The following is a 20,679-nucleotide window of genomic DNA, read 5'->3' as shown; positions in this document are numbered from 1 at the left end:
CCGTGTGGATGAAAGGCTCTTGGTGCTCCAGCCAAGAGTCAGGGCTCTGCCTCTGAGGTAGGAGAGCCAACTTCAGGACACTGGTCAACAAGAGACCTCCCAGCTCCACATAATATCAAACAGCGAAAATCTCCCAGAGACCTCCATCTTAACACCAGCACCCAGCTTCACTCAACGACCAGCAAGCTACAGTGCTGGACAACCTATGCCAAACAACTAGCAAAACAGGAACACAACCCCACCCATTAGCAGAGAGGCTGCCTAAAATCATAATAAGGCCACAGACACCCCAAAACACACCACCAAACGTGAACCTGCCCACTAGAGAGACAAGATCCAGCCTCATCCACCACAACACAGGCACTAGCCCCCTCCACCAGGAAGCCTACACAACCCACTGAACCAACCTTAGCCACTGGAGACAGACATCAAAAACAGTGGGAACTATGAACCTGCAGCCTGCAAAAAGGAGACCCCAAACACAGTAAGATAAGCAAAATGAGAAGACAGAAAAACACACAGCAGATAAAGGAGCAAGATAAAAATGCACCAGACCTAACAAATGAAGAGGAAATAGGCAGTCTACCTGAAAAAGAATTCAGAATAATGATAGTAAGGATGATCCGAAATCTTGGAAATAGAATGGACAAAATGCAAGAAAGAGTTAATAAGGACCTAGAAGAAATAAAGATGAAACAAGCAACGATGGACAACACAATAAATGAAATTAAAAGTCCTCTAGATGGGATCAACAGCAGAATAACTGAGGCAGAAGAATGGATAAGTGACCTGGAAGATAAAATAGTGGAAATAACTACTGCAGAGCAGAATAAAGAAAAAAAAAAATGAAAAGAACTGAGGACAGTCTCAGAGACCTCTGGGACAACATTAAATGCACCAACATTCAAATTATAGGGGTTCCAGAAGAAGAGAAAAAGAAAGGGACTGAGAAAATATTTGAAGAGATTATAGTTGAAAACTTCCCTAATATGGGAAAGGAAATAGTTAATCAAGTCCAGGAAGCACAGAGAGTCCCATACAGGATAAATCCAAGGACAAATAAGCCAAGACACATATTAATCAAACAGTCAAAAATTAAATACAAAGAAAGCATATTAAAAGCAGCAAGGGAAAAACAACAAATAACACACAAGGGAATCCCCATAAGGTTAAGAGCTGATCTCTCAGCAGAAACCCTACAAGCCAGAAGGGAGTGGCAGGACATACTGAAAGTGATGAAGGAGAAAAACCTGCAACCAAGACTACTCTACCCAGCAAGGATCTCATTCAGATTTGATGGAGAAATTAAAACATTTAGAGACAAGCAAAAGCTGAGAGAGTTCAGCACCACCAAACGAGCTTTACAACAAATGCTAAAGGAACTTCTCTAGGCAAGAAACACAAGAGAAGGAAAAGACCTATATTAACGAACCCAAAACAATTTAGAAAATGGGAATAGGAACATACATATCGATAATTACCTTAAATGTAAATGGACTAAATGCTCCCACCAAAAACACAGATTGGCTGAATGGATGCAAAAACAAGACCCTTATATATGCTGTCTACAAGAGACCCACTTCAGACCTAGAGACACATACAGACTGAAAGTAAGGGGATGGAAAAAGATATTCCATGCAAATGGAAACCAAAAGAAAGCTCAGGTAGCAATTCTCATATCAGACAAAATAGACTTTAAAATATGGACTATTAAAATAGACAAAGAAGGACACTACATAATTATCAAGGGATCGATCCAAGAAGATATAACAATTATAAATATTTACGCACCCAACATAGGAGCACCTCAATACATAAGGCAAATACTAACATCCATAAAAGGGGAAATCGACAGTAACACATTCATAGTAGGTGACTTGAACACCCCACTTTCACCCATGGACAGATCATCCAAAATGAAAAGAAATAAGGAAACACAAGCTTTAAATGATACATTAAACATGATGGACTTAATTGATATTTATAGGACACTCCATCCAAAATCAACAGAATACACATTTTTCTCAAGTGTCATTGAACATTCTCCAGGAATGATCATATCTTGGGTCACAAATCAAGCCTTGGTAAATTTAAGAAAATTGAAATTGTATCAAGTATCTTTTCTGACTACAACGCCATGAGACTAGATATCAATTACAGGAAAAGATCTGTAAAAAATACAAACACATGGAGGCTAAACAATACACTACTTAATAATGAAGTGATCACTGAATAAATCAAAGAGGAAATTAAAAAAATACCTAGAAGCAAATGACAATGGAGACACGATGACCCAAAACCTATGGGATGCAGCAAAAGCAGTTCTAATGGAGAAGTTTATAGCAATACAAGCCCACCTTAAGAAGCAGGAAACATCTCGAATAAACAACCTAACCTTGCACCTAAAGCAATCAGAGAAAGAATAACAAAAAACCCCAAAGCTAGCGGAAGGAAAGAAATCATAAAAATCAGATAAGAAATAAATGAAAATAAATGAAGGAAACAATAGCAAAGATCAATAAAACTAAATGCTGGTTCTTTGAGAAGATAAACAAAATAGATAAACCACTAGCCAGACTCATCAAGAAAAAAAGGGAGAAGACTCAAATCAATAGAATTAGAAATGAAGAAGGAGAAGTAACAACTGACACTGCAGAAATACAAAAGATCATGAGAGATTACTACAAGCAACTCTATTGCAATAAAATGGACAATATGGAAGAAATGGACAAATTCTTAGAAATGCACAACCTGCCAAGACTGAATCAGTAAGAAATAGAAAATATGAACAGACCAATCACAAGCACTGAAATTGAAACTGTGATTAAAAATCTTCCAACAAAGAAAAGCCCAGGACCAGATGGCTTCACAGGCGAATTCTATCAAACATTTAGAGAAGAGCTAACACCTATCCTCAAACTCTTCCAAAATATAGCAGAGGGAGGAACACTCCCAAATTCCTTCTACAAGGCCACCATCACCTTGATACCAAAACCAGACAAGGATGTCACAAAGAAAGACAACTACAGGCCAATATCACTGATGAACATAGATGCAAAAATCCTCAACAAAATACTAGCAAACAGAATCCAACAGCACATTAAAAGGATCATACACCATGATCAAGTGGGGTTTATTCCAGGAATGCAAGGATTCTTCAATATACACAAATCTATCAATGTGATAAACCATATTAACAAACTGAAAGAGAAAAACCATATGCTCACCTCAATAGATGAGAGAAAGCTTTTGACAAAATTCAACACCGATTTATGATAAAAACCCTGAAGAAAGTAGGCATACAGGGAAATTTCCTCAACATAATAAAGGCCATATATGACAAGCCCACAGCAAACATCATCCTCAATGGTGAAAAACTGAAAACATTTCCACTAAGATCAGGAACAAGACAAAGTTGCCCACTCTTACCACTCTTATTCAACATAGTTTTGGAAGTTATTCAACATAGTTTTGGAAGTTTTAGCCACAGCAAAGGAAATAAAACAAATCCAAATCAGAAAAGAAGAAGTAAAGCTGTCACTGTTTGCAGATGACATGATACTATATATAGAGAATCCTAAAGATGCTACCAGAAAACTATTAGAACTAATCAATGAATTTGGTAAAGTAGCAGGATACAAAATTAATGCACAGAAATCTCTGGCCTTCCTATATATTAATGATGAAAAATCTCAAAGTGAAATCAAGAAAACACTCCCATTTACCATTGCAACAAAAAGAATAAAATATCTAGGTATAAACCTACCTAAGGAGACAAAAGACCTGTATGCAGAAAATTATAAGACACTGATGAAAGAAATTAAAAATGATACAAATAGATGGAGAGATATACCATGTTCTTGGATTGGAAGAATCAACATGGTGAAAATGACTTTACTACCCAAAGCAATCTATTGATTCAATGCAATCCCTATCAAACTAACACTGGCATTTTTCACAGAACTAGAAAAGAAAATTTCACAATTTGTATGGAAACACAAAAGACCCCGAATAGCCAAAGCACTCTTGAGAATGAAAAAAGGAGCTGGAGGAATCAGGCTCCCTGACTTCAGACTATACTACAAAGCTACAGTAGTCAAGACAGTATGGTACTGGCACAAAAACAGAAAGATAGATCAATGGAACAGGATAGAAAGCTCAGAGATAAACCTCCGCACATATGGACACCTTATCTTTGATAAAGGTGGCAGGAATGTACAGTGGAGAAAGGACAGCCTCTTCAATAAGTGGTGCTGGGAAAAGTGGACAGGTACATGTAAAAGTATGAGATTAGATCACTCCCTAACACCATACACAAAAATAAGCTCAAAATGGATTAAAGACCTAAATGTAAGGCCAGAAACTGTCAAACTCTTAGAGGAAAACATAGGCAGAACACTCTATGACATAAATCACAGCAAGATCCTTTCTGACCCACCTCCTAGAGTAATGGAAATAAAAAAAAATAAACAATTGGGACCTAATGAAACTTCAAAGCTTTTGCACAGCAAAGGAAACCATAAACAAGACCAAAAGGCAACCCTCAGCATGGGAGAAAATATTTGCAAATGAAGCAACTGAAAAAGGATTAAACTCCAAAATTTACAAGCAGCTCACGAAGCTCAATAACAAAAAAACAAACAACCCAATCCAAAAATGGGCGGAAGACCGAAGTAGACATTTCTCCAAAGAAGATATACAGACTGCCCACAAACACATGAAAGAATGCTCAACATCATTAATCATTAAAGAAATGCAAATCAAAACTACAATGAGATATCATCTCACACCAGTCAGAATGGCCATCATCAAAAAATCTAGAAACAGTAAATGCTGGAGAGGGCATGGAGAAAAGGGAACACTCTTGCACTGCTGGTAGGAATGTGAATTGGTTCAGCCACTATGGAGAACAGCATGGAGGTTCCTTATAAAACTACAAATAGAACTACCATATGACCCAGCAATCCCACTACTGGGCATATACCCTGAGAAAACCAAAATTCAAAAAGAGTCATGTACAAAAATGTTCATTGCAGCTCTATTTACAATAGCCTGGAGATTGAAACAACCTAAATGCCCATCATCGGATGAATGGATAAAGAAGATGTGGCACATATATACAATGGAATATTACTCAGCCATAAAAAGAAACGAAATTGAGCTATTTGTAATGAGGTGGATAGACCTAGAGTCTGTCATACAGAGTGAAGTAAGTCAGAAAGAGAAAGACAAATACCGTATGCTAACCCATATATATGGAATTTAAGAAAAAAAATGTCATGAAGAACCTAGGGGTAAGACAGGAATAAAGACGCAGACCTACTGGAGAACGGACTTGAGGATATGGGGAAGGGGAAGGGGAAGGGTGAGCTGTGACAGGGTGAGAGAGAGTCATGGACATATACACACTAACAAATGTAGTAAGGTAGATAGCTAGTGGGAAGCAGCCTCATGGCACAGGGATATTGGCTTGGTGCTTTATGACAGCCTGGAGTGGTGGGATAGGGAGGGTGGGAGGGAGGGAAATGCAAGAGGGAAGACATATGGGAACATATGTATATGTATAACTGATTCACTTTGTTATAAAGCAGAAACTAACACACCATTGTAAAGCAATTATACCGCAATAAATATGTTAAAAAAAAAAGTACAATGAGATACCATCTCACACCAGTCAGAATGGCCGTCATCATAAAATCTAGGAACAATGAATGCTGGAGAGGGTGTGGAGAAAAGGGAACAGTCTTGCACTGCTGGTGCAAATGTGAATTGGTATAGCCACTAAGGAGAACAGTATGGAGGTTCCTTAAAAAACTACAAATAGAACTACCATATGACCCAGGAATCCCACTACTGGGCATATACCCTGAGAGATCCATAATTCAAAAAGGGTCATGTACCAAAATCTTCATGGCACCTCTATTTACAATAGCCTGGAGATGGAAACAACCTAAGTGCCCATCATCAGATGAATGGATAAAGAAGATGTGGCACATATATACAATGGAATATTACTCAGCCATATAAAGAAACGAAATTGATCTATTTGTAATGAGATAGATAGACCTAGAGTCTGTCATACAGAGTGAAGTAAGTCAGAAAGAGAAAGACTAATACCGTATGCTATCACATATATATGGAATTTAAGAAAAAAAAAAGTGTCATGCAGAACCTAGGGGTAAGACAGGAATAAAGACACAAACCTACTAGAGAACGGACTCGAGGATATGGGGAGGGGGAAGAGTGAGCTGTGACAAAGTGAGAGAGAGGCATAGACATATATACACTACCCAATGTATGGTAGATAGCTAGTGGGAAACAGCCTCATAGCACAGGGAGATCGGCTCGGTGCTTTGTGACCGCCTGTATGGGTGGGATAGGGAGGGTGGGAGGGAGGGAGACGCAAGAGGGAAGAGATATGGGAACATATGTATATGTATAACTCATTCACTTTGTTATAAAGCAGAAACTAACACACCATTGTAAAGTCATTATACCCCAATAAAGATGTTTTTTTTAAAAAAAACGGATTAAAGACTTATATGTAAGACCTGAAAGTAAAACTTTTAGAAGAAAATATAGTACACTCTTTCACATTGGTCTTAGCAATATTTGTTTTTGATAAGCGTCTTCAGGAATGGGAAACAAAAGCAAAAATAAGCAAAGGGGACTACACCAAACTTAAAAGCTTTTGCACAGCAAAGAAATCTATCATCAAGACAAAAAGACACCCTATTGAATGCAAGAAGATATTTGCAAACAATATATCGGATAAGAGGTTAATATCTAAAATATACAAAGAACATATACAACTCACCATCAGAAAGAAGACATCCTAATTCAAAATGAACAGATGACCTGAATTGACATTTTTCCGAAGAAGACACACACAGAACGTCCAACAGAAAAATGAAAAGATGCTCAACATCACTCATTATCAGGGAAATACTCGACATGTAAAATAAAATTGAAGATGGGAGGGGGTAATGGGGTCAAAATTTTTGAAAGACCTTTCATTTTTGTCAGGAGGACATTAGAGATGTCAATTGATTTGTTAAAGTTTAATTACTTAAAGGATTCAAGTTTAACACATAACTTCCCAACCAGCATAGGATTAAAAGTAAGAGATAAAGAAAATAAGGAATCTAATGGAAGACAGGAAAGGAGAAAAAAAGGCAAAGGGAAAACATGGTAAATAGAAAACACAGAATGAGATGGCATAAACAAGTCAAAATATATCTGTAGTCACATTAAATATAAGTAGACAAAATTTATATATAAAGACAGTACATTGTAGTTCACAAGAGTATGATCATTAATGTTATTGTAGATTTTATATAAAGTGAGATATATGGATTCCATGTAAGGAAAAAGAAAAGGTTGAATTGTTAAGCTGCCATTTTGACACCATGGATGGACCTTGAGGATATTATACAAAGTGAAATAAGACAGACAAAGACAAATACTATATGATTTCACTTATTTGTGGAATGTGAAAAATGAAACAAACAAAAAACAAATTCATAAATACAGAGAACAGATTGGTCATTAACAGAAGGCAGGGGCATTGAGGATGGGTAAAATTGGTGAAGAGGATCAAAAGGAAGAAACGTCCAGTTATAAAGTAAATAAGTTACAGGAATGTAATGTACAGCGTAGGGAGTATAGTCAATAATATAGCATTAACTTTTTATGGTGACACATGATAACTAGACTTATTGTGGTGATCATTTCACGATGTATATAAATGTTGAATCACTATGTTGTACACCTGGAACTAATATAATATAGTATGTTAATTATACTTCAATTTAAAAAGAGGAAAGTGATTCTTTTTTCATAGCAATGTTGTTTAAAACAAAGTTTGAAAACTAATGTCAACCAACGCATGGCCAAATAAGCTATGATAAACCATATAAGGGGATTCTGGCTAACGGTTTAACTGAAGTAGCTCAGTAGGCATTAAAATGGAAATTTCATCAAATAGGAGATTAAAAGAAAGTCACAGAGTGATATATGTTATGATGCCAATTATTTTAAATTACCTCCACACATAACATGAGGTGAAACCATGTGGAATTGCCAATATTTTGATTACTTAAATGGCATTTTATGTAATTCAAATTAATTACTATGTAGTTTTATGGGTACATTTATGTGTCTAAATTAATAGAAAAAGCTCTGAAAGGATACACATTAGGAATGGTAGATGGGGGGACTTTAGACTTACATGTAATATGTTAAACTTTTTACAAGGAAAATATATTAATGTGTACGTTTATAGTTAATTTTTAAAATGTTACCTCATTATATCTATTTAGTGACTATTATGGACAAATCACAATGTAGCCAAATTTTGTATATTTTACATTGCTCTATTGTCCTCCAAGTGAAGAAGAATTTTTAAGACTTTGAATAATTTGACCTAGCAGTTTACTTCCAATGGGCCTTTGATCTGTCATTCCAATTGTGTTCACATAAAAACCATTGCCAGAGCTGGATGGATTTACCAGGTAAGTATAATATTTAAAAATAAAACTTAGGGCTTCCCTGGTGGCACAGTGGTTGAGAGTCCGCCTGCCAATGCAGGGGACACGGGTTCATGCCCCAGTCCGGGAAGATCCCACATGCCGCAGAGCGGCTGGGCCCGTGAGCCATGGCCCCTGAGCCTGCACGTCCGGAGCCTGCGTGCCCGGAGCCTGTGCTCCACAACTGGAGAGGCCACAACAGTGAGAGACCTGTGTACTGCAAAAAATAATAATAATAAAATAAAATAAAATTTATTAACATTCAAGCCCTTTTTTTCAAAGTTACAGTAATGCTCCATACATCCTAGGAAAGCTTTACCTTAGTGGAGAAAACAAATTTTCAGTAGGGCCTCATCTTCCCAAGTTGAGAAAAATTCAGCATTCATCCCAAATTGCTGCTGGGGCAAGAAGGAAGTGAACTGTAGAGTGAGCTGTCAGCAACTCCCTAGTATCTGATGAAGCCCAACACATGCTCCCCACATTCTGAGCTGTGCTGTCAATCACCATTCACCAATAGCCTATTCTTCTTATACAGTTGTCATCTGTTCCCCAGACATAAACATTTGGATATAATTTTTGTGGGCTGTCATTTATCATTATTTTGGGAATAAATAGACAGTAAAGCATACTTTGGAGTGGATATTTCCCCTGTATTCCATATATTCTGGGTTTATAGAGAATATAGTTGCTTCCATTTTATGCCTAAGTACCCTCCATTTTACCAACAGAAATTATAAAGTCTTTAGGGAGAAAAACTCGAGAGACATCAGCTTCCACCTCAGGGAGGTTTTGACTTGTAATGATGAGCCATATAAGGCACATCAAACAGTCTGTTAGCCCAAGCAAACAAACAAGGATAAGCACAAAAATGATGCTCTGTCATTTGAGTAATTTTTTTCAATTATATAGTTACATGCAAGGAAAACTTACCCTGGCACTAAATTATAATTATTGGCTTACTTCATACCAGTTGATCTGACAGGCCCATAAAATATTTTTTCCTCTTTTGAACAAGTCTGCTTATTGATTTCTGGATTCTTCTGTCAAAGTGTTAGGCATGATCTCAATTCAACTCTCTAGCCAAATTAGTTTTCTCAACCCCTTAAAGTGGATTTTGCTTTAAATCTCCAAGGTCCACACAGTTTCAGTTTTTACTTGGAGGGAGATGAATACTTCCCACATTCACTTTACAAAGAAACTTCTTTATTTGAGGTAGTAGTCTGGAGGATTAGGAAACGATAGGGAATTATTCTAAATAATCCAATTGCTTCTGTATGTAGCTGTGCTCTCATAGCAAAATATGCTTTCATATTACCCTGGTAGTCTTGTCATTCTTCCTTGCTCCCTATTTGCACTACTATATTTATTTATATAGAATTTTCTTCTTCAAAAATTCCCAAATATTTTCCAGATATTAGCTCATGGATTTAAGGAATAAAGGTTGTTATTGCCATTATATGGCTGAATGAGAAGCATGAAGAAACATATTTGTATACAAAAGTCTACTCAAAGCAGAAACTCAATCATAGAACCTCGTGATATAAAGAGATGGAAGGGACCTTAGAAATTACTTCCTCCCTCATTTTATAGACAAGGAATCTGAGATTTAGAGAAGGTGAGTTGTTTAACCTCACACAGTTTAACCTCAACTCATCATGACAAAGCTAAAGTTAGAGCTCAGAACTTCAAACTCCAACACTAGTGCTATTCCCACTACAGCATGGTAAGCAAAGGTATGTAGGATAAAACAAAGGGAAAGGAGAGAGATGAAGGAGTTTGTTCTGTACCATTTTAGGACACAGTATCAACATGAATATTAAAGTAATTCAGTCTTAGAAATACTTCAAAGTTGATATGGCAATGCAAGTCCTACATATTTTAGGGCTTACCATAGGAGAAAGGGAGAAAAACAATGATCTAAGAAGCTCTAGTCACCACGAAACAGTCAGAAGTCATAGGTTGTTTAGATAAAATTGCTACAGTTGGGTGTCACATCTGGCACAGTAACATATAACAATATTCTATACCTTAAGCCATCAGTTTACATTAATTTTCGGAAGGGCAAATCTCACCTTCTTCTGCTATTTTCAGGGAGACTACTGCAGGGTTTAGAAGAACAACTAGAATGGAGATGACTTTATCTTCTGACATCTTGCATGTTAGATGAACTATGGAGAGAGAGCATAATGAACTTTGGGGCTCACATATAAGGAGTTATTCTTCAAGGCAAGAGATTGGATAAGTAAAAGTCAGCTCCTTAGAGTTAGTGCCTGGCAACAGAATGAGGGTTTCCTACCTGTTGTATATGCTTCACAAGTTACTTATAGTTGTGGTTCCCAAACTGTGTAATGAGACACTCTGTGGCATCTCAACAAAGCAACAGTGGTGCCATAGGTTATTTTACATTTTTGAGGGAAAAACAGGAATATTCAACACCTATAATGCACTAGCTTGAGTTAATTACATTTTCAACATTAGATTATGTCCCATTATTTTGATTATGTCACTTCTTTGCAAAGCAAGGTTTTCTGCAGTTGATGGGACAAAAGCAAATACTGTTAGGAATAAGGAGTTAGTGGGGGATAACACAAGGGAGTTCCTTTGAGGTGATGGAACTGTTACATATTTTGATTGTGGGGGTAGTTACACAAATCTATATGAATGACAAAATTGCACAGAACTCTGAATATATGACTAATGAATGCTTGTAAAAACTGGGAAATTCTACTTAAGGTCTGTTGATCATACCAAAATAAATTCCCTGCTTTTGATATTGTACTATATTAAACAATATTATACATATTATATAATTACATATGTTATACAAAATATATATATTATATAATATGTAAAATATTATCATTGAGGAAAACAAGGTGAATGTTTAACAAGATCTCTGTAATATATTTTTTTAATTAATTAATTTATTTATTTATGGCTGTGTTGGGTCTTCGTTTCTGTGCGAGGGCTTTCTCTAGTTGCGGCAAGTGGGGGACACTCTTCATCACGGTGCACAGGCCTCTCACTATCGAGGCCTCTCTTGTTGTGGAGCACAGGCTCCAGACGCGCAAGCTCAGTAATTGTGGCTCACGAGCCTAGTTGCTCCGCGGCATGTGGGATCTTCCCAGACCATGGCCCGAACCCGTGTCCCCTGCATTGGCAGGCAGATTCTCAACCACTGCTCCACCAGGGAAGCCCTCTGTAATATTTAAAAAATATCTTTGTTGAGATATACTCACACAGGATACATTATTTCCCATTTAAAGTACATCATTAAATTCTCTGTAGTGTATATATATGCATATAGTTGTGCAGCCATCAATCAATTTTTTAAAATTTTCATCACCCCAAATAGAAACCTTCTACCATTTAGCTGTCACCCACGAACCCCCACATTTTTCCCACCCTAGCCAACCACTAATTTGTGTCTCTATAGATTTTCCTGTTTCAGAAATTTTACATGAATGGAATAATACAATATATTGGCTATTGTTACTGGCTTCTTTCACTTAGCATGTTTTCAAAGTTCATTCACATTGTAGCAGTACTTCATTCCTTTTTATTACTGGATATTATTCCATTGTATGGATATGCATTTTGTTTACCTATTAAGAATAATGCTGTTATGGAAGTTCACTAATGGAGGGGATTAAGATGGTGGAGGAGTAAGAAGCAAAGTTCACCTCCCTCCACAGACATTGAAAATACATCTACAAGTAGAATTATTCACACAGAAGAGCTACTGAGTGCTGACAGAAGACCTCAGATGTCTGAAAAGACAAGAAAACCTCCATGTAACTGGGTAGGGCAAAAAAAAGAAAAAGAAGGAATCAGGATGGGACCTGCATCCTAGGGAGGGAGTTCTGAAGGAGGAAAGGTTCCCACACCTTGGGAAGGCTCCTCATCAGCAGAGAAATTATACTGGATGGAGCAGGGAGTTTTGGAGCCTAAAACAGGGAGAACAGCAACCAGTTTCTGGAAGGTAAAACAGAGAGTAACCTGCACTACCACCCTGTGCTCCCCAAACTAAGATATCACTCTGTCGGTGTGGGTGGAGTTCAGGTGCTAAAGCTCAGACTCTGAAGCTCAGTCTGAGGGAGAGGACTAGAGTTAGATGCGGAAAAAGCTTGAAGAGGCTGGTCCGTGGCAACTGAGGTTGTACTAGGAAGAAGCCCAGGCCAACCAGAGAGGCAAGGCAACATTATTGGGAGGTGCACGAGGAGAGGGGCAGGACCACCATAAAAGCTTCTTTCCCTGTGAGCACTCTCACACAACAGGACACTGCCTAAAGGAGCTCTGGGGCAGGTGAAAATCACTGCCACCATCTTGGGCTCCAGAGGTGGGTACTGGCCACCTCCTCCAGGCCCTTGGGCAGAGGCTAGGACCCACCTCTGCTCACCCAGAAGGACATGGAAAGTTCCCGAATCTAGAAATTCCACCAGTGGGTTGTAGGACACACCCCCACTGACCCAGAAGGGTGTGGACAGATCCAGCCACTAGCAATTCTGCCAGCAGGCCCCAGGACCCACTCTAACTGACCCAGAAAGGCACAGACAGCTTTCCCCACTGGGAATTCCACTGCAGGCTGCAGGACCTGTTCCTGCTGACCTGCAGGGGTGAGGACAGATCCTGCCAATGGGAATTCTGACAGTGGACCCCAGGACCTGCCCATGCTGTCCCAGGAGGACGTGGATAGCTGCCACAACTAGAAGGTCCATGTTAGTGGATGCTGGAACATGCCCTGCTGCACTGGGTGTGCACAGATAGCCCTCCCTACTAGGAAATCCATCAGTGGGTGCCAGAACCTGCCCTGCTGTCCCAGGAAGGCAAAGATAGCTCTCATTACTAGGAAACCTGCCAGGGGGTGCTGGGACATGCCCCGCTGTCCCAGGAGGGTGCAGATAGTTCACCCCACCAGGAAATACATCAGGAGGTGCCAGGATCTGTCCCTGCTGTCCTGAGAGCATGCGGATAGCTCCCCCAACTAAGAAATTTTCCCAGAGGAGGAGCTGACCACAGCTGAGCCCCAGGGTCTATGTGACTAAGGAAGAAGAACTAAAATCTTTTCTCATGGCTGTGTGAACTGTGGAGTTACAACTCTGCTGATGGCTTCTTAAATTCAGCACCTGCAAAACATCCGAAAGGACAACAAGTTCTCTTGCAGCTAGGATGGGTCTGGGTTTAACAGCTGTGGGCTCTGTGGGCATGTACATGTTGAGGGTAGAACAAGACCAGAATACAAGCTGCCTCCATAGCTTCCACAGTGAGTCCAGGTACATGACTACTGCAGTACTGGGACCTAACCTCAGTGGACTTATGCTGCTGGCTGTGTAAAAACAATGCCTGAGAGTCACCAGGGCCAATTGTCAGTATAGCCACAGTTAAGGCAAGACTGTAAGTATTGCCAACAACAGTATACTGTGTGAGCCCTCAAAACAGGTGAAAGGGGAAACAGCAGAGCACATTCACAGATGAACAGCTCCCAAACAGGAAAACTCAGTGACTTCACTCCTAGTGGGAGTGCTCCAATCCCACCTACCTCACACTGTAGATTAGAGTAACAGAGAATAAACAGATCTGGGGGCCTCTACTCTAACAACTAGGGAGCAGACCCCACCCCTGACAGGGCAGTGACAAACACAGAGCAAAGGGGAGGCTGTGATAAATATCTAAGGGAGGCTCTGATGACCGCAACACCAATCAAACTCCCTACCAAGGGGATAAAGGCAAAAGCCTCTGGACAAAACTACCTATCATGGGGCAGACACCAGAAGAAAGTGGAATTGCGATCCTGCAGCCTGTGGAGAGGAGATCACATACACAGTAAGTCTGACAAAATGAGACAACAAAGAAGTATGTCGTAGTTGAAGGAACAGGGTAAAAAACCTACAAGAACAACTAGATAAAGATGAGATAAGCAATCTATCTGAAAAAGGATTCAGAGTAATGATAGTAAAGATGATCCATGATCTTGGAAATTGAATGGAGGCATGGATCAAGAAGATAAAAGGAAAGTTTAAAAAAGAACTAGAAGAACTAAAGAACAAACAAACTGAGATAAACAAGGTAGTAACTGAAAAGAAAAATACACTAGAAGGGATCAATAGGAGAATAACTGAGGCAGAAGAACGGGTAAGTGACCTAGAAGACAGAATGGTGGAAATTTATGCCACAGAACAGAATACAAAAAAAAATAAAACAGAATAAAAAAATGAAAAGAAACCTCTGGGAAAACATTAAACAAACCAACATTCAAACTATAGGAGTCCCAGAAGAAGAAGAAAAAGAGAAAGGGCCTGAGAAAATATTTGAAGAGATCACAGTCGAAAATTTCCCTAACAGTGGAAAGGAAATAGTCACCCAAGTCCAGGAAGCACAGAGAGTCATATATGGGATAAACCTAAGAAGGAATGCACTGAGACACACATTGATAAAACTAACAAAAATTAAATATAAACAAAAAATATTAAAATAAACAAGGGAAAAGAAACAAATAACATACAAGGGAATTCCCATAAGGTTATCAGCAGATTTTTCACCAAAAACTCTGCAGGTCAGAAGGGAGTGGAAAGATATTTTAAAGTGATGAAAGGGAAAAAGCTACAACCAAGAATACTCTACCCAGCAAGGACCTCATTCAGATTTGATGTAGAAATAAAAAGCTTCGCAGACAAGCAACAGTTAAGAGAATTCAGCACCACCAAACCAGCTTTACAACAATTGCTAAAGGAATTTATCTAGGCAAGAAACACAAGAGAAGACAACAAAAGTGGAAGGGAAGAAAAAAGACACAAAAACAAACCCAAAACAATTAAGAAAATGGCAATGGGAACATTCATATCGATAATCACCTTAAATGTTAATGGAGTAAATGCTCCAACCAAAAGACATTGACGAGATGCATGCATACAAAAACAAGACATGAATGTATACTGTCTACAAGAGACCCACTTCAGACCTAGTGACTCATACAGACTGAAAATGAGGGGATGGAAAAATATATTCCAGGTAAATGGAAATTAAAAAAAAGTGGAGTAGCAATACTCATATCATAAAATACAGACTTTAAAATAAAGGCTGTTACAAGAGACAAGGAAAAAGAGTGCATAATGGTCAGGGGATCAATCCAAAAAGAGCATTTAAAAATTGTAAATACTTATACACCCAATGTAGGAGCACGTCAATACATAAGGTAAATGTTAACAGCCATAAAGTGGGAAATCGACAGTAACACAATAATACTAGGGGACTTTAACACCCAACTTACACAAATGGACAGATCATCCAGACAGAAAATTAATAAGGAAACACAAACCTTTAGACACATTAGAACAGATGGAATTAATTGATATTTATAGGATATTCCATTTGAAATCAGAATAATACACTTTCTTCTAAAGTGCACATGGAACATTCTCAGAAAATTGAAATAATATCAAGCATCTTTTCTGACCACAATGCTCTGAGATTAGAAATCAATTACAGAAAAAAAAGCTGTAAAAAGCACAAATACATGGGGGCTAAACTATATGCTACTAAATAACGAATCTTCGAAGAAATCAAAGAGGAAATTTAAAAAAACCTAGAAACAAATGACAATGAAAACATGATGACCCAAAACCTATGGGATGAAGCAAAAGTAGTACTAAGAGGGAAATTTATAGGAATGCATTCTTACCTCAATATACAAGAAAAATCACAAAGATACGACCTAAACTTGCACCTAAAGCAATTAGAGAAAGAACAAACAAAATCCAAAGTTAGTAAAAGGAAAGAAATCATAAATATCAGAGTAGAAATAAGTAATATATGAATGAAGTAAACAATAACAAAGATAAATGAAACTAAAAGCTGGTTCTTTGAGAATAAAAACCAAAATGATAAAACTTTAGCCAGACACATCAAGAAAAAAAGGGAGCTAAAATTAGAAATGAAAAAGAAGTTACAGCTGACACTGCAGAAATACAAAGGATCATAAGACACTACTTAAGCAAATATATACCAATAAAATTGACAACCTGGAAGAAATGGACAAATTATTAGAAAGGTACAACCTTCCAAGACTGAACCAGGAAGAAATAGAAAATATGAAGAGACCAATCACAAGTACTGAAATTGAAACTGTGATTAAAAATCTTCCAACAAACAAAATTCCAGGATCAGATGGCTTCACAGGTGAATTCTATCAAACATTTAGAAAAGAGCTAATATTTATCCTTCTCAAACTCTTCCAAAAACTCACTGAGGAAGAAACACTCCTAAGCTCATTCGATGAGACCACCATCACCCTGATACCAAAAGCAGAAAAAGATATCACAAAAAAAGAAAATTGCAGGCCGATATCACTGATGAACATAGACACAAAAATTATCAACAAAAGGCTAGCAAATCGAGTCCAACAACACATTAAAAGGATTACACACCATGATCAAGTGGGATTTATCCCAGGTATGCAAGGATTCTTCAGCATGCAAATCAATCAATGTGATACACCATATTAACAAATGGAAGAATAAAAATCATATGAATAACTCAATACATGCAGAAAAAGCTTTTGACATAATTCAGCACTCATTTATGATAAAAACTCTCCAGAAAGTTGGCATAGTGGGAGCCTACTTCAACATAATAGAGACCATATATGACAAATCCACAGCAAACATCATTCTCGATGAAAATCTGAAAGCATTTCCTCTAAGATCAGAAACAAGGCAAGGACATCCACTCTCGCCACTAATATTCAACATAGTTTTGGAAGTCATAGCCACTGAAATCAGAGAAGAAAAAAAGAAATAAAAGGAATCCAAATTGGAAAAGAAGAAGTAAAACTGTCACTGTTTGCAGATGATATGATACTATACATAGTAAATCCTAAAGATGCCACCAGAAAACTACTAAAGCTAATCAATGAATTTGGTAAAGTTGCAGGATACAAAATTAATACACAGGAATCCCTTGCATTCCTATACACTAACAACAAAAGATCAGAAATAGAAATTACAGAAACAATCCCTTTTACCATTGCAACAACAACAACAAAAATAAAATACCTAGGAATAAACCTACTTAAGTTATCAAAAGACCTGTACTCAGAAAAGTATAAGATATTGATGAAAGAAATCAAAGATGACACAAACAGACAGGGAGATATACTATGTTCTTGGACTGGAAGTATCCATATTGTGAAAATGGCTATAGTACCCAAAGCAATATACAGATTAAATGCAATCCCTATTAAATTACCAATAGCATTTTTCATAGAATTACAACAAAAAATTTTCCAACTTGTACAGAAACCAAAAAGACCCTGAATAGCCAAAGCAATCTTGAGAAAGAAAATTGAAGCTAGAGGAATCAGGCTCCCTGACTTCAGACTATACTACCAAGTTACAGTAATCAAGAGAGTATGTAACTGGCACATAAACAGAAATGTAGATCAAGGGAACAGGATAGAAAGTCTGGAGATGAACCCATGAACCTATACTCACCTAATGTATGACAATGGAGGCAAGAATATACAATGGAGAAAAGACAGTCTCTTCAATAAGTGGTTCTGGGAAATCTGTACAGCTACATGTGAAAGAACGAAATTACAGCACTCCTTAACACCATACACAAAAATAAATGCAAAATAGATTAAAGATATAAATGTAAGACCAGACACTATAAAACTCTTAGAGGAAAACATAGGAAGAACACTTTTTGACGTAAATTGCAGAAGATCTTTTTTGATCCACCTCCAGTGTAATGAAAATAAAAATTAAAAAATGGGATCTAATTAAACTTAAAAGCTTTTTCACAGCGAAGGAAACCATAAACAAGATAAAAAGACAACCCTCAGAATGGGAGAAAATACTTGCTAATGAAGCAAATGACAAGGGATTAATCTCCAAAATATACAAACAACTCATGCAGTCAATATGAAAAAAAACAACAACCCAATCAAAAAATGTGGGCAAGACCTAAATAGACATTTCTCCAAAGAAGACATACAGATGGCCAACAAACACGTGAAAAGATACTCAACATCACTAATTATTGGAGAAATGCAAATCAAAACTACAGAGAGGTATTACATCACACTGGTCAGAATGGCAATAATCAAAAAATCTTCAAACAATAAAGGCTGGAGAGGGTGTGGAGAAAAGGGAACCCTCTTACACTGTTGGTGGCAGTATAAATTGGTACAGCCACTATGGAGAACAGAATGGAAGTTCCTTAAAACATTAAAAATAGAGCTACCATATGACCCAGCAATCCCACTCTTATGCATGTATCCAGAGGAAACCATACTTTGAAAGGATTCATGCACTCTGATGTTCATTGCACTATTTACAATAGCCAGGACATGGAAGTGATGTAAATGTCCAGACAGATGAATGGATAAAGAAGATGTGTTACATATATACAATGGAATATTACTCAGCCATAAAAAGGAATGAAATAGTGCTATTTGCAGAGGCATGAATGAACCTAGAGGTTGTCATGCAGAGTGAAATGAGTCAGTAAGAGAAAAGCAAATATCATATAATATCATTTATATGTGGAGTCTAGAAAAATGGTACAGATGAACTTATTGGCAAAGCAGAAATAGAGTCACAGATGTGTAGAACAAACTTGTGGTTACCAGCGGAAGGGTTGGGTGGAATGATTTGGGAGAATGGGATTGACATATATACACTACTATGTATAAAATAACTAACTAAAGAGAACCTTCTGTTTAGTACAGGGAACCCTACTCAGTGATCTGTGTGACATATATGGGAAGGAAATCTAAAATAGAGTGGATATATGTATACATATAACTGATTCACTTTGCTGTAGAGCAGAAAGTAATACAACATTGTAAAGCAACTATACTCCAATAAAAATAAAGAATAATGCTGTTATGAATATTCATGGAAAAGCTTTTGTGTTGGCATATGCTTTCAATTCTCTTGGGTATATACCTAGGCTGGAATTGTTGACTCATATGATAACTCTGTTTAATCTGTTGAGGAATGTCAGACTATTTTCCAAAATAGCTATAACATTTTATATTCTTACCAGCATTGTAGAGAGGTTTCAATTCATCCACATCCTCTCCAACACCTGTTATTATCTATTTTAAATTATATCTATCCTAGCAGGTGTGAAGCATTATCTCATCATTTTGCTTTGGATTTCCCTGATGACTCAAGGTTCAAGCATCCTTTTGTGTGCTTACTGGTCTTTGGCATACCTTTTTTTGGAGATATGCCTACTCATACATTTTGTCCATTTTAAAAACAATTTTAGTTGGAATATAGTTGATTTACAATGTGTTAGTCTCAGGTGTACAGCAAAGTGAATCAGTTATATATATTACTTTGTCCATTTTTAATTGCATTTTTTCTCTTTTTATTATTGAGTTTCAATAGTTCTTTATATATTCTAGATACAAGCACCATATCAGATATTTGACTGTAAACATTTTCTCCCATTCGGTGGGTTGTCTTTTCAATTTCCTGATATTATCCTTTGAGGCAAAAAATGTTTAATTATGGTGACCTCATTTCTCTATTTTTTCCTTTGGTTAATCGTGTTTATTTTTTTAAATTGAAGTATGGTTGACTTACAATGTTGTGCCAATCTCTGCTGAACAGCAAAGTGACTCAGTTTTACACATATATACATTCTTTTTTTATATATTCTTTTTCATTATGGTTTATCCCAGGAGATTGTATATTGTTCCCTGTGCTATACAGCAGGACCTCATTTTTTATCCATTCTAAATGTAATAGTTTGCATCTACCAACCCCGAAATCCCACTCCATCCTTCTCCTTCCCCCCTCACCCTTGGCAACCACAAGTTTTATCTTTATGTATGTGAGTCTATTTCTGTTTTGTAGATATGATTACTTGTGCCATATTTTAGATTCCACATATAAGTGACATCATATGGTATTTGTCTTTCTCTTTCTGACTTACTTCACTTAGTATGATAATCTCTAGGTCCATCCATGTTGCTTCAAATGGCAATATTCATTTTTATGGCTGAGTAATATTCCATTGTATATATGTACCATATCTTCTTTATCCATTCATCTGTCGATGGACATTCAGGTTGTTTCAATATTTTGTTTATTGTGAATAGTGCTGCTATGAATACTGGGGTGCAAGTATATTTTTG

Source organism: Pseudorca crassidens, chromosome X, assembly GCF_039906515.1.
Source record: "Pseudorca crassidens isolate mPseCra1 chromosome X, mPseCra1.hap1, whole genome shotgun sequence".
Lineage (NCBI taxonomy): Eukaryota > Metazoa > Chordata > Mammalia > Artiodactyla > Delphinidae > Pseudorca > Pseudorca crassidens.
Note: the sequence above shows the minus strand (reverse complement) of the source record.